Below are 26,371 nucleotides of genomic sequence, written 5' to 3'. Positions count from 1 at the left end.
TAGCAGATACAGCTCGTGGTTCATGCGACGTCGATATTCACCGTCAACGCAGATTGGTCCGTAGATCTTTCGAAGAATTTTTCTCTCAAACACACCAAGCACTGCCTTATCTGCTTGCGCAAGTACCCAGGCTTCGGAACCATACATCAGCAGTATCAGTGTTTTGTAAAGCGTTATTTTTGTTTGATTGGATGTGGCTTTGTTTTTAAACTGCTAACTTAGGCCAAAGTAGCATCTGTTAGCCAATACAATTCTTCTTTTTATTTCACAACTGATGCTGTTTGTTGTGTTTACGGCCGAGGTATACGAAGTCTTTGACTACCTAAAAATTATAGGAACCAACTTCAACAGTTGGTCCGAGCTCAATGGACGCATTGTGCGTCGACACCATCAACTTAGTTTTCCCGCCGTTTACCGCCAGACCCACTTTAGCAGATTCTCCTTCTACCTTCATAAAGGTATCGGTTACTTATTTTACTGATCGTCCCATGATGTCTATATCATCAGCATAAGCAAGTAACATGTGGCTATTGGTGTAGATTGTGCCACTTCTTTTGAAGTTTGCCTCTCTAATAACCTTTTCCAGCAGGATGTTGAAGAGATCACACGAGAGGCTGTGTCCTTGCCTGAAACCTCTTTTGGTACAAAATTCTTCGGAGAGGTTCTTTCCTATTTTAACTGAGGATTTCGTGCCAGTTAAAGTCATTTTACAAATCCGAATGAGCTTTGCGGGGATACCAAATTCAGACATGGCTGGAATACCGTTGAACGTAGTGGGCTGTCGAAGGCAGCTTTATAAAAGGTGGTATCTGACGATCTACATCTCTTGGGTCTTCTCCAGGATTTGCTGCAGGGTAAATATCTGGTCAATGGTGACTTGCCAGGTCTAAAGCCGCATTGGTATGGCCCAATTATCTCGTTGACCATAGCCGTTTGCACAATATCCCCCTATAGTTAGAGCATACAGTCTTATCTCCTTTCTTATGGACGGGGCACAGGATACTCAGGTTCCAATCGCCGGGTACTCGTTCTTCCTGCCAGATGGTGCTAACTAGCTGATGAATACATTCTTCAGCCGGTTTATTGCTGTCGTTACCTCATCTTGGCTGGGCGGTATACATTCAATACCATCTTCTGGGATTGAATCTGTGGTATCTTCGTCATCTTCGCTGGACACCAACAGGTTTGAAAGGCTCTTTCCATATCCTGAGCACACTGTCTGTATAAGTTACAAAATTACCTTGCTGGTCTCTACAGGAGGAGGTGCCTGTACCAAAGCCATCAGTTTGATGCTTCACTCTTCGGTAGAATTTTCGGACTTCATTCTGGCTCCTGTACATCTCGATTTTTTCACACTCCCGCTTTTCCATCTCTCTCTTTTTCCTACGGAAAAGACGTTTCTCCTCTCTCCTTTTCTCCCGATATATCTCTCGTACGCGTTGCTACGGATTGTAAAGTAGCCCTATATGCCGCATTTTTCTCTTCGGTAGCAGCACGACACTCCAGGTCATACCATGGATTGCTTGGTGGAGGTCTCTGGTATCCAAGTATGGATTTTGCGGCTGTTTGCATGGAGTGGGCAATACTTTGCCATTGCGCTGATATATTATCGGGTTGATGAGTGCTTTGGTTAAGCAATTGGGCTAGTTGAGTGGAATATGCGTACCTTTGCTGCAACTAGGTAGTGGTCCGAGTCTATGTTTGCGCCTCGGAACGAGCGCACTTCCATTACGCTCGATGAATGCCTTCCATCTATCACAACGTGATCAATTTGATATTTTGTTTTCTGATCTGGACACAGCCAGGTGCTCTTATGGATGTCGAGATGTTTAAATCTGGAGCTGCTAACTACCATACTTTTTGCCGCTGCAAAGTCTATCAGCCTCATACCATTGTCAGATATTTTATTGTGAAGACTGAATTTTCCTACTTTTGGGCCAAAGATGTTTTCCTTTCCAATTTTGGCATTAAAATCGCATAGAATAATTTTAATGCCATGGGCAGGACAACGGTCATAAGTTTCTTCTAAGCGCTCATAAAATATATCTTTGGTCTGTTCGTCCTTGTCTTCAGTGGGAGCATGAGCGCAAATAAAGCGGATGTTGAAGAATTTTGCTTTTTTTCGAATTGTGTGAAGCTGGAGACCAGGTATTTTAACCTCCGACCAACTACAAATCCGCAACCATACTCATGCTTTATGTCACCTTAATGTGTTGCTGTGACGCCTTTCCCGTTCCATCGTATTTTCTGTATGGCAGTAATGTCGGCCTTGTACCTTTCAAGTACATCTGCCAATGCGTATACTGCACCATCTCTATAAAGTGTGAGAAAATTTCAGGTGCAGATTCGCAGGTCATGGTCCTTAAAACGTTTGCGGGGGTCGTCAACTTTAGAGGGATTTGGTTTTCTTTTCTTTTGTTTTTTTCATAGTAGGCTCCTTTTTCTAGGGGAGGGTTACTAACCCGGCGCCCAAACCCAAGGTTTTAACGTTCTTATGGATGAACGCGCGGCACATGTTAGTTCACTACCTTTAGCGGATGTTAAAGGCAGCTCCACAGGTGACACCACGGGGAGGTCAGTGTCCACTTGAGATGAGAGAGGGACCAAGATAAATCCTGGACTTTGTCATGTTAAAGCCGCTGAGGACCGTTCCTTGGTATCTCTCATCCCCTACGTCACTCAAATACCAGATACTACACTACATTAAATTTGAGCAAACTACAAAAAGGTATCTTAAGAAAGGCACATTTTTTAGTAAAAGTTCGCATTTTTTGTACTTTGTCCATTAAAGTCTCCAATAATTGATAACCTGGTTCAAAGTTGTCAAGCATAAGAAAAATAATCAGCAAAATTCCTAAAGTTTTCTACCGAAGACCTTAAGCAATGTGGGAATTGAACTAATAAGTTATACAGATGACGTTATAATAATTATGAAAATGACTCTAAACCTTTTATGCAGAAACTCTGAATCGGCCCTGGAAATTGCCTACAGCACAGATAGGCCAAATATAAAATGCAATATGTCTTTATATCGGCAGCCTTTTGGCTTACGAGGCTATATACACATTGATACGGACAAAAATGTTTTTGGACCCCAAGTATGTTTAGGCGAAATCCGTTTCAGACAATTTTGAATCCGTACGTCTGTCTGTTTGGAAGTCGTGCACGACAACTTTCGAGCGAATCAACCGATTTGGCGCAAACATTGCACTTCGTAATATTTTATCCAAAGTTAGATCTAGTTCGAAGTCATTTAGGAACACACCTTCCTGTGGCAGGTTCCTCTCTCCTCAACCATTTCGGGCCCTTGGCAAAAAGAAGCAGGCCACTTTGAAGGGTTTCACAAAAGACGGTGAGAGATTGAATCGTGCGTTCACCCATGATTCGAAGTTTTTTTCCATTAGGGTTGAGCAGTGACTCAGAGATGTTCCAATGTCCCTGTTTCCTCCTCGTTATCGCATAACCTACATTAGTCGATATCGAAAGAAATAGATCGTATATTCCAGTGACCCGTTATTATGCCTACCGCCAATTTCATGTAGGACTTCCTCAGCGAAAGCAGAGATGCCCTCGAGACCCTGGGACATCGAATACATCTAGTAAAGTTTCTACCGATTTGCCTTCAGTATAGACATATTGGGCAGGACTAATTGAGGTCTTCGTATATTGGTCCTAATTTCAAGGTCTAACAGTCGGGTTAGTAACCCTCTCCTAGAAAAAGCAGCCTACTATGAAAAAACGAAAGAAAAGGAAAAAACGCACTCTTTATAAAGAAGGTGCAGTTTACGCATTGACAGATATACTTGAAAAGTACAAGGCCGACATTATTACCATACAGGAAATACGATGGATTGGGAAAAGCGTCACAACAACACCTAAAGGTGACGCACTGTACTAAAGCTGCAATGACACAAAGCATGAGTTTGGCTGCGGATTTGTAGTTAGTCGGAAGTTAAAACATCTAGTCTCCAGCTTCACCCCAGTGAATGAAAGACTCGCTACAATTCGATTAAAATCAAAATTCTTCAACATCAGCTTTATTTGCGCTCATGCTCCCACGGAAGACAAGGACGAACAGACCAAAGATATATTTTACGAGCGCTTAGAAAAATCTTATGACCGTTGCCCTGCCCATGACATTAAAATTATTCTAGGCGATTTTAATGCCAAAATTGGAAAGGAGAATATCTTTGGCCCAACTGTCGGGAAATTCAGTCTTCACAGTGAAACATCTGACAATGGTATGAGGCTGATAGACTTTGCAGCTGCAAAATACATGGTAGTTAGCAGTACCAGATTTATGCATCTCGATATTCATAAGTGCACCTGACTGCCTCCAGATTAAAAAACAAGTAATCAAATTGATCATGTTATGATAGATGGAAGACATTCCTCGAGCGTGCTGGATATACGATTGTTCCAAGAAGCAAACATAGATTCGGACCACTACCTTGTTGCAGCAAAGGTACGTTGCAAATAAACCACGAACAGATACAACGCGGAAGTTCGACGTCGGTAGGCTGCAAACAACAGATAGCCACAGCATATTCCACTCAACTAGCCCAATTACTTATATATATCAGCACAATGATAAAATATTGCCCACTCCATGCAAACAGCCGCAAAATCAGTACTTGGGTACCAGAGACCTCCACCAAGGAATCCATGGTATGGCCAGGAGTGTCGTGCTGCTACCGAAGAGAAAAATGCGGCATATAGGGCTACTTTACAATCAGCAGCAATGCGTAGCGCACGAGAGATGTATCGGGAGAAAAGGAGAGAGAAGAAACGTCATTTCCGCAGGAAAAAGAGAGAGATGGAAAAGCGGGATTGTGAACAAATCGAGATGTACAGGGCTGTCCCCTGAAGTCCGAAAATTCTACCAAAGAGTGAAACATCAAATTGATGGCTTTGGCACTGACACATCCTCCTATAGAGACCAGCAAGGTCATTTGGTAACTGATACGGAAAGAGACTTTTTCCAAACTGTTGGTATCTAGTAGTAGTGAAGTCGACGAAGATACCACAGATCCAATCCCAGAAGATGGTATTGAATGTATACCACCCAACAAAGATGAGGTAAAGACAGCAATAAGCCGGCGGAAGAAAAATAAGGCAGCAGGAGCTGATGACCAGCCGAGCTGTTTAATACCGGAAGCGACACGCTGATAAGGTGTATGCATAAGCTAGTTAGCTCCATCTGGCATGAAAACGCGTACCCGACGATCTGTGTCCCGTCCATAAGAATGGAGATAAGACTTTATGCTCTATAGGAGCATACGTCTTCTCCCTATCGCCTACAAGATAGTGTCAGGAATATTGTGCGAACGACTAAAGCCCATGGTCTAACTGACACAAGATCTTCAGTTCAAATAGAAAAGAACCTCTCCGAAGAGTTTTGTTTCAGGCAAGGAGACAGCCATTCGTGTTATCCTTAAAACATCCTGCTGGAAAAGGTTATACGAGAGGCAAACGTCAAAAGAAGTGGCACAATCTACACCAATATCCACATGTTACTAGCTTATGCTAATGATATAAACACCATGGGACGATCAGTAAAAGAAGTAACCGATACCTTTATGAAGGTCGAAGGAGAATCTGCTAAAGTGGGTCTGGCGGTAAACGGCGAGAAGACCAAGTTGATGGTGTCGACGCGCAATGCGTCCATTGAGCTCGGACCAACTGTTGAAGTTGGTTCCTATAATTTTGAGGTAGTAAAAGACTTCGAATACCTCGGCACCGCCGTAAACACAACAAACGACATCAGTTATGAAATAAAAATATGAATTGTATTAGCCAACAGATGCTACTTTGGCTTAAGTAAGCATTTTAAAAACAAAGCCACAACTCGTCAAACAAAAATAACGCTTTACAAAACACTGATGCTACCCGTGCTGATGTATGGTTCCAAAGCATGGGTACTTGCGTATGCAGATAAAGCAGTGCTTGGTGTGTTTGAGCGAAAAATTCTTCGAAAGATCTACGGGCCAATCTGCGTTGACGGTGAATATCGACGTCATATGAACCACGAGCTGTATCCGCTATACAACGACATCAGTATAGATAAACGTATCGAGATGCAACAATTGTCTTGGCTAGGCCATATCATTATAATGAATGAACCTGCTAAAAAGGCGGTATTCCAAAAAGCGAAGCAACAAACAGAGAGAATTGGAGATCCTTTCTTACTTCGGGTAAGTAAGGAAAACCGAAGTTTTAGGGCCCCATTGTAGGCCCTATTTTGTCTTTAATGTACATACATCCTTCTGGACGACACTTCGTCGCTCTTTTTATTCTAATCATACCCTGTGGCTGAATGTGTTGGATCAGTTCTTCTAACGGTGGTAAGAGACAGCTACCCCATGTGGCGTCACGAATAATAGGTATATACGCTCTGCCAGCCTGAGTTCGATTAGATTTATAGATTTTGTAGATTCGATGTCAAAAAATATCATTCTGGAGTACTTTTATTAATGGAAAAGACAATGAAGGTATAGAATAAAAAAGTTTTCCAAAAGGAACTTTCCACCACAAGATATTGACCACAATTTGTGTCAGACCTAAAACCTGTACCACTTATCGATGTATATGCCACTTCATATTTTAGACAATTATTTTTTGTTCTACAAATTTTAACAGAAATTGTCATTAAACGGCCAAGGTTGAAGTTATTTCATAGATGTCGAGGTAACACTAAGGTCCCTCTATAATCGGCACAACGTATTTCAGCGGTTCTTTTTTTTTCTTCTTGTTTTGACATTTATTATTAAACAATTTATGATTTTATATTGATTCTTGGAGTTGAGTGAAGTTCTTACCTGAAGTAGACGTATGTTTTTTGCGGCTCCAAAAAGTTTCGCGCTCTCGGCTTTAATCGGGCAAAAATCTCAATAACTCGAGCGAAATAATAAAGTTGATGTGACCCCCCACACGGGGCCATAGTAGTACACACGGTTCACAGTCCTATTTCTCCGCAAAATTAGATTTAAAATTTTAATAAAACAAAATATTCGGCTGGAAAGTGTTCTGTTTATAAACTACTCAAAAGCGAAAAGAGCTGTGCCGATCAAAAACAAAAACACAGCTGTGTTTATTCAGTCTGACAAATAGTGGTTTGAGCAATGCTGCCAGACTCATCAATTCAGAGCGTTGTTACACAGATGCAGTCATTTCAATAAAAAAAGAAGAAGATTCGCCAAGAGCCTAAAGATATGCTAAACTTAAAAAATTAAACGCTTCACTTAAACTACGTTCACAACAAGATACTATTGCATTACTCTTTTTAAATAAAAATCGGGTTATCTTCTCTATATACACAATTTAACGAAAATAACTAAAATAATATTAAACTAAGGTGAAGTTTACAAGTTGTACGTAAAACTTACAATTCATTTTGAACATAACAATTATTGCCAACCAACAAAAAAAGACGTCCTTACAACGCTTGCGCCTAAAGTTATGTCAAGCTCACCAGCTAATTCGCCCTTTACAACGCCCAGCACAATGGGCACTGTAGAACAAAAAGTGAAACGAAAATTTCTGGAAACATCGCCTGATAATTCAGCCACGGTAGCGAATATGTCGACAATGGAGCTAATGAAGTTAATGCATGAGTCCATGTCAAACTTGTTAGATGAAAAACTTCAAAATCTACCAACAAAATCAGACATATTGGACATTAAAGGCAATATTGAGACGATGAAGGAAGATGTTAAAAGGCTGACGATCGAAAATGAGGAGCTCAAAGCTGAAATGAAAAGGATGAATGATGAGAAAGAAGAAACAAACAAGAGGCTACAAAGGATGGAGGATCAATTAAGCAGAAGCAAAGTCATTATGAGGGGATTACCGACACAAAAATCTGCTTATGGTGCCGTGAAGAGAGTCTTGTGTTACAATCTTAAATTAAATATTGAATCTAAAATTGAAAATGTCAAGAAAATACAGGAAACTAAGGATAAAATGACGGTTATAGTCGAATTCAGATCATCGAAAACTGTAGCTGATGTTCTAAAAGCTACAAAGTTGTTAGCAGGAACTCAGATTTTTATAGAACGCGACCTTAATGGACTACGCTTACAAAGAAAAAAGATTATGCTAGCGCTTAAGAAAGAATTGCAGAAAGTCAACAAAGAAATACGTGTTGGAGTAAGATGCGATCAACTTGTTACCGATGGTAGAACATTCCATTGGGATAATCAAAACAAGCTTATGTGTGGACAAAGCTGTGGAGTTGATGTGCTTGCTAACATATTTGGCGAAAATGTCCGAAGTCTAGAACTAAACTACAACAGTTTGGTTGAAAAACTGGTCTCAAAAAACTATTAAAGAAATTATATGCCACTAAAAATGAAAATATTTATAAAAATGGAAAGAAAACAAAAACTAAATGTGAAAGAAATTTTATGTTAAATATAGTAGCTTACAATATAAATGGACTGGGTAGCAAAAATCTTTACCATCGTTTCTTTCAATATTTAGATAAATTTGATATCTTTGTCCTCACGGAAACACATGTCGAAATGAAAAATCAAGACTATTTTATCAAAAAATTTGAACATTTTAAAATCTACTGGAAAGCGGCTACTAGGATCAATAATAGAGGGCGAGGTATTGGAGGACTGATATACGGAGTTCGTCATGATTTAGAAAGGCGTGGCTTTAAGCATAAATTTGAGCGTCGAGAGAACCAAGATGCTATTAAATGTGAGTTAAATTCAATAATTTTCGAAATTTTTCCTGTATACATAAGACCTGCAAATTGGAATACAGATTTTCAAACTTTGAAGGATGTTATTGAGGGATGCGAAGGCAGTAAGATCGTCATTGGTGATCACAATATTCGGACTAGCGATAAGGTTGTTAATGCTAATGGAAGAAAATACATTGAAACGTGTAACAATAATGGACTGGTAATACTAAATGGCCGATGTTCTGGAGATGCAGACGGAAGACTAACTTTCACGAACAGAAATGGCAGTTCAGTGATAGATCTATGCGCTGTGACAATAGATTTACTAAATTATGTTGACTCATTCCAAGTACAAGATCAGATCTGGTCCGATCACTTTCCCATTGTTCTCAGTCTTTCTCTACCTTACCGAAATGAGGAAATTTCAACCTCACCAAATCTCAACCCAAAGTTAATGTGGAAAGAAAGAAATAAAAATCTCTACCAGAATGCTCTCAACATAAATGTGAGAAATTTGTCTTCTAATCCGAGTCTTAATGAACTAACCAGAACAATATATATGTCGTATCCTGAGACCCCCAAAATACGAAAACAACGTTTTAAAAGTAAGTGGTTTGACATGGAATGTCTGTCAATTAGAAAAAAGACCATGAAATTTTTGAACAAATTCAGAAAGTCTGATAAATTATGCGACAAAAACGCTTATATTAAACAAAAGAAAATCTATGAAAATGTATGTAAAATGAAAAAATCCAACTACTACAATGATATAGCAAATAAATTGGACATCATCACAGACAGTAAGGCATGGTGGAAGATGGCGAAGGAACTGAGACAACTGGAAAATGATCCTAGTTGCTGTATATCCACAGATGATTTACATAATTATTTCAAGCATCTTCTCAACCCGGAATGTAGTACAGAACCGATATATTATGCCATGAACAATAGTATGGATTCACTTTTGGATAGAGCATTTACAATAGACGAAATTAAGAAACAACTCAATAATGTAAAAGTGAACAAAGCGCCAGGTGATGATCGTATTCCATATGAGTTCTTCATTAATGCCACGGACGGCTTCTTAAGTGCCCTGTGCAATGCCTTTACTTGTATTTTGAATGGCCACGAAGACCTTGAACCATTTCGCTCAGGTATAATTTTTCCAATCCATAAAAAAGGAAACGTAAACGACGTGAGTAACTACCGTGGGATTACCTTTATGAACTGTATTGGAAAAATAATGATTGGGATGATCAATAGCAGGATAACTCTGTGGGTAAATAGACACCGAATGTTAAATGAGTACCAGGCGGGCTTTAGAAAAGGATACTCTACAGTCGACAATGTATTTAGCCTTGTTTCTATAGTCAAGCTCAAGCTGAGTCAAAAAAAGAAAGTTTATGCATACTTCGTAGACTTTAAAGCCGCTTTTGATAGAGTTCCTAGAGACCTCCTAATCTTTAAACTTTACGCGCTTGGACTATCGTCGAGAATAATTAATTTTATCCACAACATATACAAAAACACAAAATCAGCAGTTTGTTCTGGCAACCAACTATCCGAGTATTTCGAAACTCGTACTGGTGTGAAGCAAGGTTGTTTACTGTCCCCAACATTATTCGCTTTATACTTAAACGACATGCATGATTATCTTGAAGAAGGACTGTATATCGATGAAATAAATATCCGCCTGCTAATGTATGCAGACGATATAGTGCTGCTAGCAGATAATCCCAAATCTCTCCAGAAAATGATAAATAATTTAGAGTCATATTGTACTAGATGGGGAATGGAAGTTAATCAGGCAAAATCGGAGATAATGGTATTCAGGAGAGGAGGAATTCTTTCCGCAGATGAAAAATGGACATTCAATGGAGAAAGTATAAGAATAGTCAACGAATACAAGTATTTAGGTATGTGGTTGACACCAAAATTGTCTTTCACAAAACATTTATTAAAGAAGGAAGAAGCTACAAAAATGGCCATAAATGCCACATGGAAAAACTTCGTTTCAAAACCATCAGTGCAACTGAAGTCTAAATGGAAAATGTTCTTAGCGGTTTGTCGATCTATTCACAGCTATGGTGCACAAGTATGGGGAAATGGGTATTTTAGTGATGTAGAAAAGCTTTATCGATACTTTATCAAAAAGATATTAAAACTCCCTGAGTCTACTCCGAATTATATTCTAGCCCTGGAAACCGGATACGAACCAGGATATATATACACTTACTCACTCCATTTATCGTACCTGATCAAAATTTTATTTGATTTTGAAAGCCACAGACTGCCGCATATACTTGCAATGAAACTCATGAACAAAAATGTTGGTTGTATTAATGATTTTATATCCCAGCTATCGGAAAGAAGTATTGACACTAGCAATGTTACGTTGGATAAGAAAAGATGGCTAGAAGCTACACAGTGTTTAATAGCATCAATTAAAACCAACGTCTTAAATGAACATATTCACAAATCACAACAGAGTACCCAGCGATTTTACAAAAACCTGGATTTTAGCATTAGCCAATTATATTGTAACGATCATTTTACCCAAGAGCAAATTACGCTAATAATGAGAGCGAGAGGTGATCTACTTTGGTTGAACGCCAATAAACATGGGGCACCTGAGGGTCAAAGGTGTTCCCTGTGTAATCTTGGAGAACCAGAAACCATTGTACATTTTATGGGTCGTTGCCCAATACTTAAATACTTACGAGCGAGTTTTTTTAATAAAATCATAATGTCCCAAAATGAAGTTATAAATATCCTTAATGGTGGTGAAGATTTTTGCTGGCTCAATTTATGCAAATTTTTAAAAGAAGCACTTAAATATAGAAAGCTTTTGATAGAAGAATTTAATTACTGATCAACATTATTATGAATTAATAACTACTCAACATTCCAGCAGACGGTTTGTTACAAACCAAGCTGTAATACTCTTTATTTTTTTTTAATACCATTATAAATGTATCAAAATGTAATTTTTATAACGTTTTTTAAAAAATAAAGAAAAATTGAATTGAATTGAAATATTGATTCTTGTTTAAGCAAAAAACAAAAAAAAAACAAAAAGTCGTCAAACCAAAAAAATATTTTCATCATATTTCTTAACTTGTTCCAAATCGGACCAAAACAATCGCTTGCAACACAAATCACAATTAGATGGTTTTTTTCTCTTTGTTTGCTGTGTATGCGATATCTGAAAAAGGAGCAGCAATATTGCTGCCTCTGCCTGCAATATTGTTACCAGCGCTTGAAGGCAAAACCCAATCGAACGGTTGGTGGCAACTAACAATAACCACTACGGACTACCATTACAATTGCAGCAAAATACCAAAATCATACACAATCTTTCTTTAAGTCTCATTTACCGAGATCTGAGATCTGTCCGAACGTGCGTCTGTGCTACAAAACACATAACCGAATGTAGACGTAATATACGATCTGAAATGATCGTAATGCGAATATGATAACATCAACATAGGTGGTGATCATAAATTGTCAATAAACAGCATAAAAGTGAGCAGACCAGAGTAATACTATCAGCACCACCGCCAACAAAGCGGAGGTATTTATTTTGAAATACCAAGTGCTGAGCACAGTGTTGCGTATATTTATTAAATGCTCTCCATTGAACACTTATATAGAAATCGAAGTAGAATTGACTTACGAGTACAGGGGAGCCGATCTTCTCACCTTGTTATCCAATTTGACGTCTCTTTGAAACAAATTACCGTCCGTAACATTTAATAGGAACGGTCCAAGGAACGGCCCCAAACGGGATCTTGGTACCTCTTTCATCTCAAGTGGACACTGACCTTCCCGTGGTGTCACCTGGGGAGTTGCCTTTAACACCCGTCAAAGGTAGCGAGCTAACATGTACCGGGCGTTCACCCATAAGAACGTTAAAAACTTGGGTTTGGGCGTCGGGTTAGTAACCGTCCCTACTATGAAAAAACCAAAAAAAAAAAGAAATACAAACCCCTCTAAAGTTTACGAACCCCGAAACGTTTTAAGAACCATGATCTGCTAATCTGCACCTGTAATGTTCGCACTCTTTATAGAGAAGGTGCAGTAAACGCATTGGCAGATGTACTGGAAAAATACAAGACCGAAATTACTGTCATACAGGAAATACGATGGATTGGATAAGACGTCACAACAACACTTAACGGCGACGCACTGTATTATAGCTGCCATGACACAAAGCATGAGTTTGGTTGCGGATTTGTAGTTGGTCGGACGTTAAAACATCTGGTCTCCAGGTTCACCCCAGTGAATGAAAGACTCGCATCAATTCGATTCAAATCAAAATTCTTCAATATCAGCTTTATTTGCGCTCATGCTCCCACTGAAGACAAGGACGAACAGACCAAAGATATATTTTACGAGCGCTTAGAAGAATCTTATGACCGTTGCCCTGCCCATGACATTAAAATTATTCTAGGCGATGTTAATGCCAAAATTGGAAAGGAGAATATCTATGGACAAACAGTCGGGAAATTCAGTCTACATAGTGAATCATCTGAGAATGGTACGAGACTGATAGACTTTGCAGCTGCAAAATACATGGTAGTTAGCAGTACCAGATTTATGCATCCCGATATTCATAAGTGCACCTGACTGCCTCCAGATTAAAGAACAAGTAATCAAATTGATCATGTTCGGACCACTACCTTGTTGCAGCAAAGGTACGTTGCAAATAAAGCACGAACAGATACAACGCGGAAGTTCGACATCGGTAGGCTGCAAACACAACAAATAGCCACAGCATATTTCACTCAACAAGCCCAATTTCTTAATGAAAGCACTCCTCTTCCCGATAACATATCAGCACAATGACAAAATATTGTCCATTCCATTCAAACAGCCGCAAAACCCATACTTGGGTACCAGAGACGTCCACCAAGGAATCCATGGTATGACCTGGAGTGTCGTGATGCTACCTTAGAGAAAAATGCGGCATTTAGGGCTACTCTACAATCAGTAGCAACGCCAGAGAGGTATCTTGAGAAAAGGAGAGAAGAGAAACGTCTTTTCCACACAAAAAGAGAGAAATGGAAAGACGGGAGTGTACAGGAGCCAGAATGAAGTCCGAAAGTTCTAGCAAAGACTGAAACATCAAACTGATGGCTTTGGTACAGGCACATCCTGCTGTAGAGACCAGCAAGGTAATTTGGTAACTGATACAGATAGTGTGCTCAGGATATGGAAAGAAGATTTTTCCAAACTGTTGGTATCCGATAGTAGCGAAGACGGCGAAGATACCACAGATCCAATCCCAGAAGATGGTATTGAATGTATACCACCCGGCCAAGATGAGGTAAAGACAGAAATAAACCGGCTGCAGAAGCCGACGGCTTACTAGCCGAGCTGTTCAAAACTGGAGGCGACACGGTGATATGTTGTATTCATCAGCTAGTTAGCACCATCTGGCAGGAAGAACGAGTGCCCGACGGAACTTAAGCATCCTGTGCCCTGTCCACTGTGTACTCTATCTATAGGGGCATAAGTCTTCTTCCTATTGCCTACACGATATTGTCAGGGATATTGTGCGAAGGCCTAAAGCCTATGGTCAATGAAATAATTGGACTTTATCAATGCAGGTTTAGACCTGGCAGACCACCATCGATCAGATATTTACCCAGCGGCAAATCCTGGAGAAGGCCGAAGAGATGCAGATCGACACCTACCACCTTTTTGTCGATTATAAACAGCCTTCGACAGCCCGCTACGTTCAAAGGTATTCCAAGCCATGTCTGAATGTGGTATCCCCGCAAAGCTCATTCGGCTTTGTAAAATTACTCTAACTGACACAAGTCCTTCAGTTAAAGTAGAAAAGAACCTCTTCGAAGAGTTTTGTTTCAGGCAAGGAGACAGCCATTCGTGTGGTCTTTTCAACATCCTGCTAGAAAAGGTTATACGAGAGGGAAACGTAAAAGAAGTGGCACAATCTACACCAATAGCACATGTTACTTGCTTATGCTGATGATATAAATATCATGGGACGATCAGTAAAAGAAGTAACCGATACCTAAACGGCGAGAAGACCAAATTGATGGTGTCCACGCGTAATGCGTCCATTGAGCTCGGACCAACTGTTGAAGTTGGTTCCTATAATTTTGATGTAGTAAAAGACTTCGTCTACCTCGGCACCGCCGTAAGCACAACAAACAACGTCAATTGTAAAATAAAAAGAAGAATTATATTGGCCAACAGATGCTACTTTGGCTTAAGTAAGCAGTATAAAAGCAAAGCCACATCTCGTCAAACAAAAACAACGCTTTACAAAACACTGATACTATCCGTGCTGATCTATGGTTCCGAAGCCTGGGTACTTGCGCAAGCAGACAAGGCAGTGCTTGGTGTATTTGAGAGAAAAATTCTTTGAAAGATCTATGGACCAATCTGCGTTGGCGGTGAATATCGACGTCGCACATTGGGGCAAGATTCCAAAAAACGGGTATTAATTCAGGGAAGCATTTGAGTGATCTAATGTTAATATTTTTCGAATGTTTACACTTCAATTAATATAACGGAACACAGTTTTGGTGCAAATTGAGGGATTGGAGAGGTATATTCGAAGCCCTCATAAATGGGTGCCATATAAACTATGACGTGTTTTTACGGTTTTGCCTACATTTCTTATTTGATGAATCTAAAATCTTCTAATATGATAAATTATTGGTTAAGCTAATATTTGGCAAAAAATTATTAAGTTAGATCAATATTTTAGTGTAGCTCCCATAGAAGGGTATCTCCCGATTTTATGTATTTCGAGGGTCTTGACCACATTTTTTAGTACATTTATCTGTAAATTAGGATTTATAGTTCTGAATGCCTAAGAATTCATAGTGTGCAAATTTGACAATATAGGTCAATGTTATGGTATAGGCCCCATATAGAGGTACAGTCAAATTTGGGGGTTTTCAAATATTTTATGCATATATTGCAACTAAACTAGCTCAAATTGTGAATTGTGCATTTTGAAGGGATTTAAAATATTTCTATCTAACATCATCTCTATATATTCTCGTTTTGAAATAACCTCCATATAAAATATTCCGCTACTTTTTTAACTTTAAATACTTTTAAAAAAATAGGGAAAAATGGATACATTTTAAATTAATTTTAAATATACTCCTACTTCTTTTGCCATAAATATATTTTTTTAAGACTCCGATTTCTAACTGAAGTTGACGATTCCATTCTAAAAAGGGCAAAAATATTACTTTTTATATACCAACAAAATTTATTTTTTTATGGTGCTCTTTAAATTATTTAAAATTCTTTAGCTTTATCACAGTGTAACTATAGATGTAAACAATATATGATCTTGACATTTTGGTTAAAGACTTAGAATTTTGTACCATATTACCATGTAACGACATTCATACCAAAACCGAATTTAGTTTTTTTTAATTAATCTCCATTTTTTGCGATTTCACCCCTTGTGCATCGTCATCATTTCATATAAATCATTATATATAGTAACTACAACATAATGGTGGACCTGCACACATTGTCTTATGTAGGGTGACCACAGACATTAAACCAAAACACGACATACTGTACAACAATAATAGGGAAAAATGAAGACAAAAACCCCAAAATGCAAAAATTTGACCCACAGCTATTTCCACAATTTTTGACATAACTCAAAATGCGCAAGCAAGACGCAAGTTTTGTTTGCGCAGTATCAAAGACAACAATTAAGAAAAAAATACAAAAAAAATTCTCACGACCTTCTCGACACTCTTTTTTGTTATACTCCAATACATTTCAAAATTATGCAAAATCTTGGCACATTTTGACGAATTTTTTAAACACATTTCTACAAGACTTTTTCAGTACAATTTTTTCCTAAAATATTAAGAATTACCTCTGTTTGAAATATCCATTTTGAAAATGCCAAGTTTATGTAGCAAAAACTACGTTATGGCGATTTAAAAGCAGCAAAATTTAATAATTTTCACCTGTTTCTTAAATTTTAAAAATGTGTTCAACTTTAACACTGTGCTACACGAAAAGTAAACAACATACGACTTTGCTATTTAGGCTAGTGAGGTAGAATTTTGTACTCGTTAACCCTGTCAAGACAGATTATCAAAAATTTGTGTTTCAATTTTTCAATTAAGACCCGTTTTTTTCAATCTAGTTCCAACGTGCGTCGTATGAACCACGAGCTGTATCTGCTATACAACGACATAAAATATAGATAAACGTATCGATATGCAACGATTGCGTTGGCTAGGCCATATCGTAAGAATCAGCGATGATGAACCCGCTTAAAAGGCGTATAAATACGTGCCACGTGGCGATCGGACCCATTTTTTCGAATCTTTCTTATTTTTTTCCAAATGAGCTGTTTTGTGTTAAGTGTGTTATATTCGATCTCAAATAGAGAAACCCCTTTACCTCATCGGAATACTGTGCTAATATGACAACTGGACACCAGCAGCAATATTGAAAGGTTATTTTTGTTGTTATTAGCTGGTTCAATGGGGGGCTGCTGTTGTTGTATTTCATCCACACATTTACAATCATCACAACCTTCAGGGTTGCTGCTGTTTCTGCAGTTGTCGTTGCTAAGTAATGTTGCATTATGATTTGAGACGTTCTTCTCTTCATTTTTATTCTCTTTCTGTGTCAATGTTGTTTGTTGCACGGCCAGGGAATAAGCTCGTGTTGCATTGTCAAAGTTGCCATAAATATCATCTTTTTGTTGTTTTGTAAAGTTTTAATATGTTTTTGTTTTTTTTTCTTGAGATTTCGTTTTAGTTTTTAGTGACTACAAATAGCCTGGCCAGAACTCATGCAGTGTCAGCGTGTGGAGATTTGTAATAGGAGCACATGGAAAGAATGCCGCCACCATCGTACAGGGGTGTCGCGGTTGAAAGTTTATGGAATATAGAAAGTTAAGCAATTTGTATTTTGAAGTAATTTTCAATAATATTTTATAAAGTTTCAAAACTTCGGCTATATAATATAACCTGCATTGGACGAAAAAAAAATCCAATTAACAACTCTTATGGACAAAGATGTTTCCAAAGCAAAAAATGTACATCACGAATATTTCAAAACTGACAGCAATGTAAACTTTTCGATTACATATTTAGCACAATGCAAATGATATTCTTCTGGACGAAATTTTAAAAGAAACAATGATGTGTTTATTTACAACCGATGTTATGTGATCCTCTTGTCAAAGATTGAATTTCCATCATGGTGGCGCCCAATTAAAGAGTTTCAATAAAAAATTACAATTTTTTCATTCATCAGCTGAACACCAATAATTCTCATTTCCTATTTATAAACTAAAAACCACTGTCCATCTTAACATTTGTTATTGTTGTTCACATAAAGACCCCGGTGACAGTGAAGCACCTACTGTTGTTTTTGTTGCTGTTGCAGTTGACTGTTTATATTCTTTATTGCATTATTGTGATTTGCAACAAATGTGCAAAGTCTCGGTGGCTGTTATTTGTTTTTGTTGTTGATTTTGTGATTAATTAAACCGACGGGGACGCATGATTTATAATGATGAATTTATTTGTGGCCCAGTATTACCACTAGCCGAGCCACAAAGGCAATGCTGCTGGAAGACTAACAACAACAATAACGACGACAACAAGAACAAACAGCCCCAGCGACAGTGCCACCAAATGTGGATATGAACTAAAAATCAAAGCTCCGCTTTTGTGGAGCATTTTATTGACTTTGACCGAGCGCACTGTGTGCGTTCATGGAATGTGTGTCGTTAATGTCAATTGGCTGGTACGGTCGGATCGCTTTCAGTGACCATTTTTGGAACAAAGTCATAAAACATAATTCACTATTTATTTATCTTTTTGTTTGTATCGGCGAACACCACTTGAGTGGTGGAGTAGGATAAATAGTCAAAATGGATATTAGTTGATTTTTTGTGGATAAATGTATGGGGTTTTATTGAAGACGATTTGACTCAAGGGATTAAACTTTTTTTGGGCACTTCTAAAAATGATTTAAATTGTAATTTATGGAAATTGTGGAATTATGTGGATTATTTACAAGGAGATCTGATTCCATAGACAGACAAGAGTCTTAATTTATTTTCAAACGCAACACTAGTTCGGTAAAAAATTAGTTAAAATCTTCAAAGTACCTAAAATCGGATAGTCCACTATTTGGGGGACCATACCAACAAAACACACTTATGTTGAAAATTTTTGGTGAAGAAGTTTTGCGACTGTAGGGAACCTCAAATATCAAATTTCGGGTAGTTAGTTCAGTCAAAAAATATGACAAAAACCATCAAAATACCGAAAATCGGGAGGTGCCATTATATGAAGGCTATACCAAAACATGTTGACAATTTTTGTTGGAGGTGTTTTGTGACCACTGGGAAGGAACCTCAAATATAAAATAACAGGTAGTTCGGTCCTAAAATTTAGTTAAAACCCTCAATAAACCGCAAAAAGAGACGTACCATTATAGGACTGCTATACCAAAACATGAACCATTGTTGATAATTTTTGATGGAGAAGTTTTGTGACCACTGGTCCTCAAATGTCAAATTACGGACATTCAGTCAAAAATGTTACTCAAACCCCCGGGGGCATTCCTTAAAAAAGGATGACGAGCATAACGGTCCCTCGGACCCCACGTTACTGATCATGGGCAGTATAACCCGCTGTATGCAAGAAATGTCATGCAGCACCTGGAACTTGAATAGCTTGAATAGTCATGATGATGCGTAGCGTCTCATGTAAGTAGATTGAAACAGGTGAAGAAAGTCACTGATCTAAGGTCCCAAATATTCCTATCACATGGGTGTGTGTTTTAACGCATAGATAGCAGACCTATCCACCACACTTTTTTGAAATTTTCTTGCCACCGAATCGCTAATCAAAAATTGCAGACCTTTGGATATCGTATAAGGACTATGATTGGGTTCTGGAATGTGAGAACGCTTAGAGACAGCGATGATGATGACGTGACAAATATGACTTCCAAGTTTCTCCAAGTCGAACGGGAAATGTTAAGATATGGGATCTTCATACTGGCTCTCAGTGAAGTACGTTGGAACAGTTCAGGTGAATATGCCTGGCCCAACGGTTACACCAAAACCCTATATTGTGGGAAACCTATTGGCAGTAGCCATGAGGGGCTGCTATTAACATTGGATTCTCCAAAAAGTCTAATGTCAAGGACACCGGTTTCAAACCGAATTATGACCGCCCACTTTGAATCTAAAGTGAGAAACGTTACCATCCTTTAAAGATATGCTCCAACCCAGAGCGTCTCCTAAGAAGCGAAGGAACCCATCAACAGTCAACTAAATGCAGTATATGATAAAATTCCTCGTGGATATTAATATGCATCATGTGTGATTTAAATGCAAAGTTTGGCTCCGACAATACCGCACTACACAATGCAATGGCCAAACACGGCTTGGAAACTCGAAATGATAACGATGAACGGTTCGTGGGCTTTTAAAACGCACGAAGAATGGGCCTACTTGGACCTGTATGATCGGTATAATATTGCCAATCCGATAGATCATTTTGCCATTAGCCGACGTTTCCAGAAATGCTTATTGGATGTATGAAATAAGCGTGGTGCCGATATTGGTCAATCAAGGGACCACTTTCTGGTAGAAGATAAATTGCGCCACCGAACCCCTGCTATACAGAATGATGACCAGTAGAAACGTCCGTAGAAGCTTGTAGTGCACCGAATAAACATTAACTGGGTAAAAAACAATTTTATTTTCAATCCGCGGGAAGTGAAACCAGAGACATATTTATGAAATACGCAAAAGATACTGTGGGTCCTCTGACAAAAGGCAGACAAATATGTATGACGGACGAAACATGGAACATCATTCAATATCGATTGGGAGCTAAAGGAGAAAATCCAGTCGGGGGAAAACGTGAGTCCCGCAATATAGATCCCTGCATAAAGTAGTGCAGCGCTAAGTCAGAAGAAACAAACGCAGTCATATTGATAAATTGACAAACGAAGCTGAAAAGCAGCAAACATTGGTGACTCCCGTACAGTATTTACGATCACTAAAGAAACGGCAATATATTTCTTCAACACCCCATAAAAGATGAGGCAGGAAATTTTCTCAACGCCTACGAAGAGCAACTCTCTCGCTGGACGCAACACTTTTTAAAACTTTTGAATGTGGAAATTTTATTTTGAACAACATCATATCGGTTTTGATCACACCATCTATGATATAAATTCAAAGATAAGGAGCAACAACGCCAAGCTTAAGTGAAGTCTCCGCTGTCTTCAAGCAACTACCTAATGGAAAAGCCGCCGGTATTGATACAAAGCCGATATAAATCTTAGTGCTGAAACCCTCCTCCCTTTGATATCTGAAGTCTGGGAGCAAGAGACCTTTCCGACCTTGCTAAAAGGGAATGCGGAATGTGTGCTACCGACAGTAGCGAAAATACCCTATCAAAGATCACTTGGAGGATTTCATAAACTCAGCCTAATTAGGATTCCGAAGTGCGTGCTCATGTGCGGTCTATATAAATACCATGCGACTAATTATGGAGCAAAGTGTTGAATTTAATTCAGAGCTGCATTTGCTTTTCATCGATTTTGAAAAGTCTTTCGACGGCATTAACCGTGCCTGCATTTGGAATTCACTGAAGAACAGAGTGGACGTATTCCGCCTAAGCTTATAAACCTCATAAAAGAAAGCTAAAATGGTGCAAACTGCTACGTTTTGCGTAAAGGAAAATTCTGTCGCACCCCTCAAGTTTTGAGTGGAGTCAGACAAGATTTTATTCTCCCTCCTATCTTATTTCTGATTGTCATTGAGGACGTATTATCTCCAACTTCGTTTGATCGGAAAGGTATACAATGGGGAATTGATGGCACATTTTTAAATTATTTGGCCTATGCAGACGACATTTGCCTGGGCCTGTACCTCTCAGGTTATCTTGGAAGCTTGTGACAGATTGTGTTAGGTCTCTGGCTAACACAACCAGAGACCTAACACAATCTGTCACAAGCTTCCAAGATAACCTGAGAGGTACAGGCCTACAGATAAATTCAACAAAAACCAAATATATGAGCATTAAGAGCGACACCGAACAAGTGTTACACTCAGAAGGCCATGGCTCAGCAGACCAATTCTGTTGTTTGGGAAACTTGGTGGACCCGAATGATGGCACAGAAGTGGATCTAGAAGCAAAAATTAGCAAAGCTAAAACAGCATTAGGAATGCTGGCACCAATTTGTCAAAAAACAGCTTAAGCAATGTTAAATCTGTCTTGTTGTATGGATCTACATCCTGAAATGTCACGAACGACGTTACAAAACGACTACAAGTTTTCATTAATTACTGCCTTCGCCTGAAAGCAGTCAGCCATCAACATGGATTCAGGAAAGCTTACAGCAACGGTAGTTGCGTTGCTCAATGACATTGTTACGAGCATAGTGGAGGGCTTCAACCAGGCACGCCCTGCCACTCGCACAGTAATGGTAGAATCGTTTTTTCTTCTTGGTCAACGGAAATAAATTGACTTTCTGAACATCATTGTCGACGGAAGGACAATACCAACTGTCCAGAATAGGAGTAGTAATCGACAACTACCCTTCCTTTGCTAAACAGGCCGCCTAAGATAAATCGCTAGTCCAAAAATATATAGGGAGTTTAAGGTCTAATGGGTACCGATTGCAATCCTGCAATTACTAGTAGACAAAACAGTGCGCTTCGGATCGCTAGCTGATGTATCTTGATGACGAAAGTGGACCATCTACATGATTAGACGAGGTTTCTGTCTGTCAGGCAACATAATGTAGCTCACCCCACAGTACCTCCTGACATGCCTTCACATGAGCAAAATTTCATCGATATTGGACATAGACAGTATGTTTCGTGCATCAAATGCATGAAAACGGCCGTAAACATATATGGGAGTTATATCCAAATCTAAACCGATTTCGATATAATTTAGCACATTTATTTCTATACCAAATTCCGTCACACACTGCAAATGTCAATGAAAGCGGACATATATAACGTGTTTGGAGCACTAAATACATGAACTCGGACGAATCTGAACCGATTTTCACCAAAAGCAATAGCGTTCTTCATATGGCTAACTTGATCTTCCTCAATTTTTGGCCTCTCCTTCACGCTGCCAAACAAAGGAATCCTTAATATCGAGCAAATGGTTATTTCAGATAAAGCATCGAAGGCAGAAATTCTGCCAGTCCATACGCAGAATATTCGCCAGGCCCTGCTACATTGGATACGTCGTTTCGCGACCAGACCTGCTATGATGGATCTCTATTGGAGGACACCGGGCCTGTTGATCCAGACATGCTCGAATCGGCCATATCATGGCGAGCTCCGAAGAAGTCTTACGGTACTGACAAAGATCCGTGCATCGCAGACAGCAGGAGAAATCATAGTTCTTTTTCTTAAAACTCTATTTAACCATTGCCTCAATATCAGCTACTTCCGGGAAGCTTGGAAGAAAGCATTAGTGGTAACAATATCGAAATCTGAAGCAGGTGATATAGTGAAATTTTGCTATTGCTACTTAGCGGTTTAGAAGATATGAGCCTGACAAAATGATAACATAACCTCAAATGTCAGAATATGCTTAATAAACCATGACTCAAAAATTACATACAGTGTAACTCAAAAACCGTTGAACAGATCTTCCTGAAATTGTTTGTGAATATTACATAATTATTTGAAAGTAACATAGGTTATATACATTTTTGAAATTCCGCGTTGATGTGGAGATATAGCATCAGAATTGAAGGTACTTCCAAAAAATGAAAAATTTGTATGCGAATACTATTGAATTGCAACAGATATTGTGCCCAAATTTTGTTAAAATAGCACAAATGCGGGTAGGCAATGGTGGGGAAGTAACCCCATAGGATCAAACTACAAAATTTAATATTTCTGCTTTATTATTACATTACAAATCGTCAAATTAAGCACTATAATAGTTTATAATGTCGCTACGTGGTAGAATAAGCGGCTCATCACATGGAGAAGGCCGCCTAATCGATACTAATACTAAACAAGTTAGAAAGGCATTAAGTTCAGTCAGGCCGAACTTTTTATACCCTCCACCACAAACTGTATTGAACTAAATAAGAACAATTAATTCCCTTCCGTTTATGAAAGTACTAAGCTCTTCCTCTTATTGCAGGAGTAGTATATCCCAATCCCTTTAAAATAATCCCTATGGAGCTCCATCGTAGTTCTTTCCATTACAATTTTCCGAATTGAGAATCTGAACCTCTTGGCAACACATAATATTAAATTACGGATATCTCGGTTCGAAAATTCGACAAAAAATACCCTCGGAATACATTAAATTGGACAATACTGGATAGACTTAAACCAAGATATATATGGACAATTTGTTTGCAACACAAAAATTCTGTAGAAAAATGTGACCAAAATCTTCAAAAAGTAAACGTTAAATGATGGCTACGCTTATATGGGGCCTATATGTTTTGTGCCTGTACGAGTATAAATGTATTGTACCTTTAGCGAAGACTAAATACCAAATTTCAGTTATTCCGTTTGAATAATGTGGCTAAAACTTTTAAAACACCGAAAATCGGAGGGCACCGTTCTACGGGGGCTATAAGTAGTCGTGGACCTATACCGGCAAATTTCTGGTGGAAAGTTATATGCCCCCAACGAAGACTAAATACCAAATTTAAACCATTTCAGTGGGATATCTTCAAAATACTGAACATTTGGAGGGGGGCTATATAAAGACGGGGAGCAGTGTCCAAAAATTTTATTTGGAATCTTATATACCTCCAACGAAAACTTAGTACTTAATTTCAGTCGTTTGAGTGGGATATTGAGGCCACAATACATACCGAAAATCGGGAGGTACCGTTCTTTGGGTCTATATGAAGATGAGGACCTCTACTAACAAAAATCAGGTGGAAAATGTTATGCTCCAAAAGAAGACTAAATAAAATATTTTAGACATTTCAGTGGATATTTAGGCCATAACCTTCAAAATACCGAAAATCCGGAGGGGCTATATGACGGCGTGGTGCTATACCGACAAAGTTCAGGTCGAAAGTTTTGTACCCCCAACGAAGACTACCTACCAAATTTCAGATATTGAGTTATTGAGGCTAAAACGTTGAAAATAGCAAAAATCGGGTGGTACTGTTCTATAGGAACCATATCAAAACGTGGATATAGCTCATTTTAATACCAAACATCCTAGGAGTAATAGAAACTTTTATACCAAATTAAAAAGCTCTGTCTTTAAAATTGCAAGGTGTATTGATTGCAACAGACGGACATCGTTAAATCGACTTAGAATTTTATGCTGATCAAAAATATATATAATTTATAGGGCCTTCGACCAATATTTCGATGTGATACAAACGGAATGACAAATTTAATTTTACCCTCCATATTATGGCTAGATAATGTGTCGAAAGTTAAAAATGTAAATGAGGAATGGAGATTTAATTCATATAGACGGTGCTATGTCCACCATCACAAACGCATAAATTTGTCCTTAAATTAAATTTCAAATCTGGTCTTGAATAGTTTTCAACATTTGTATCACTTGTTGGCCTTATGTTATTGTTTTTTTTTTCAATCTGTTTTATTTCTCAAGATAGGAGCCGCGAAGGTACATAAAACCCCCATATAGTGTTCTAAAGGCCCTTAAAGATCAGAACATTTTTTTAATAAATGAAGGAATTTTATACATTTAGTCAGTGTACGAGCCATTCGTGGGACATTGAGGACCTAACTGTTGGTACACATTTTTTTGTTTTAATTTAGCCAATAATTGCAGCATGTCCTAGAGACTCATCTACCAGCGTTAAAAGTGAGGAACACCTGACACTTTTACAGACTAGTCTTAACAAGCATTAATGATTAAATAATAATCTAAATTAAGTCCATATAAATACCATAATATGTTACATATTTGATGTTATTTAAATGTAATTTGTTACGCCTAAACGTAGGCACGTGTATTTGTATATTTTTTTATTTATAATTTTTATTTGTGCACGAGCGTCATGTTAAAACTAATTATTTTTATAGTTTATTTAACAGCAGCAGCAGACGGAGGCAGTTAGGGGGGTTGCTTGTCGCACCATGCATTTTAGTCTACGTTTACCAGCCACGAACCACAATGTTACCACAATTTTTGGTCTAGTTTGTTCGAACAATAAAACTAAAGTGAAAAAGTCAATTGGAAACAAGTGAAGGGTTTACTACGAACAACTGAAAACACGCGATATTTTTTCCACAGAAAAAAATATAAAAAGGAAAATGTAAGTCATCAATACCTACTGCCTGCCTAATAACACTAAGGATATTTAAATAAACCATAAATGCTTTGGTGGCAAATGAAATCTATGCATTTTTTATTGTTTCACGTAAAACTTGTTCAAACTACCGAGTATCCTTATGGTAAACATATGCTACCCTTCTTGTAGCCATAACTTTTATTTACACTTCTAATTTGGGTAGATGGAAGGGGGACTCCTGAAAATTATCCACTTTACCATTTATGCTTGGATGACTTGGCTGATTTGACTAGAGGTTATGTAATATAGTGAACCTGTCCGCAAAGATAATTAAGTTTATGGCATTAAACACGACACCCATACCAGCCACTTGGCCATCATAAACCGAAGGTA

General features: G+C 38.3%; 1 long non-coding RNA gene across 1 annotated transcript in view; it reads right to left on the bottom strand.

Annotated features, from left to right (window-relative positions):
* Positions 1-7,150, bottom strand: part of LOC141393097 (uncharacterized) — a 55,274-nt gene extending 48,124 nt beyond the window's left edge. Inside the window, exon 1 of the long non-coding RNA XR_012409996.1 lies at positions 6,819-7,150. This is a non-coding gene — a long non-coding RNA (uncharacterized lncRNA). The remainder of the gene's footprint in view (positions 1-6,818) is intronic.
* Between the last annotated feature and the right edge of the window lie 19,221 nt (positions 7,151-26,371).

The sequence above is a fragment of the Musca autumnalis genome, unplaced genomic scaffold (assembly GCF_047663935.1).
Source record: "Musca autumnalis isolate F117 unplaced genomic scaffold, ASM4766393v1 scaffold_2, whole genome shotgun sequence".
NCBI lineage: Eukaryota > Metazoa > Arthropoda > Insecta > Diptera > Muscidae > Musca > Musca autumnalis.
Note: the sequence above shows the minus strand (reverse complement) of the source record. Positions and strands in the feature narration are given on the sequence as shown.